Source organism: Corvus brachyrhynchos, unplaced genomic scaffold, assembly GCF_000691975.1.
Source record: "Corvus brachyrhynchos isolate BGI_N302 unplaced genomic scaffold, ASM69197v1 scaffold44, whole genome shotgun sequence".
NCBI lineage: Eukaryota > Metazoa > Chordata > Aves > Passeriformes > Corvidae > Corvus > Corvus brachyrhynchos.
Window position 1 is genome coordinate 5,764,801 of NW_008238359.1, and position 806 is coordinate 5,765,606.

Below are 806 nucleotides of genomic sequence, written 5' to 3' on the forward strand. Positions count from 1 at the left end.
AAGCTTTTACAGAGGGCCAAACAAAATGAGAAAAAATCATGTCTTCAGAACACACATATTAAGAGAGACTCATTTGACTCAGTAAATTGAATGGTGCATGCCTTCAACTCTTGCCAAAAGGGAACTATTTTGTTCTAGTACAGTACAAGATAACAGTAAAAAGTACATGGAAAACACATCAATATACAGAAAAGGAGTAATAAAGTTAAGTCTGATTTTTTTATTGCCCAGAAAGGTGGGTTTGGAGAAACTAGCAGGTGCTTCACATTCCCACCTGTTTTCAACTCAGAACTCTAGAAACAAAGCTTACATAGTTTGTGTTATCCGCACTTTTAAAAGACATTAACAAAACAAAAAAAACCCAAAAGCACACCCCAGAAAACACAGAACACTGCAAGTATTCAACTGAAATATGGAAGATAAAGCACAGCATCTAAGTGCTCACACAGGTTCTGGCAAGAGCAAACAGACTCAAGATCTACACCTCTGCTTCTCTTTGGAAGAAACACAGAACTTGCTATCTGGCCGCAGACTGAAAGAGGACAGCACGAACAGATCTGTTTTACTTGAACTTTTTGTAATAAACAAAACAACCCAAACCTCAGCGCCCGGCCGGGGAATCGCACAGCCCTGGAGATGCGCTCGCTGCCTTTCAGCGGCCCGGCTGCCGGCGCCGTTCCTATCGGTGCCTGGTGCGCTCTGGTGATCCCGCTGCCTCGCTCTCCCTGACGAAAAGCAAAGCACGAGTCGTTAACACATCTCACACCCGAGTTTTCACCTCTGAGCCTACACGAGGCCGACACCAC

At 44.3% G+C, this 806-nt stretch overlaps 1 protein-coding gene across 1 annotated transcript in view; it reads right to left on the reverse strand.

Annotated features, from left to right (window-relative positions):
* DDIAS (DNA damage induced apoptosis suppressor) overlaps nt 1–761 on the reverse strand; it is a 9,423-nt gene extending 8,662 nt beyond the window's left edge. The window contains exon 1 of the mRNA XM_008634929.2: nt 601–761. The gene's annotated coding sequence lies outside the window, so the exon portion shown is untranslated. The remainder of the gene's footprint in view (nt 1–600) is intronic.
* Nucleotides 762–806: the final 45 nt, after the last annotated feature.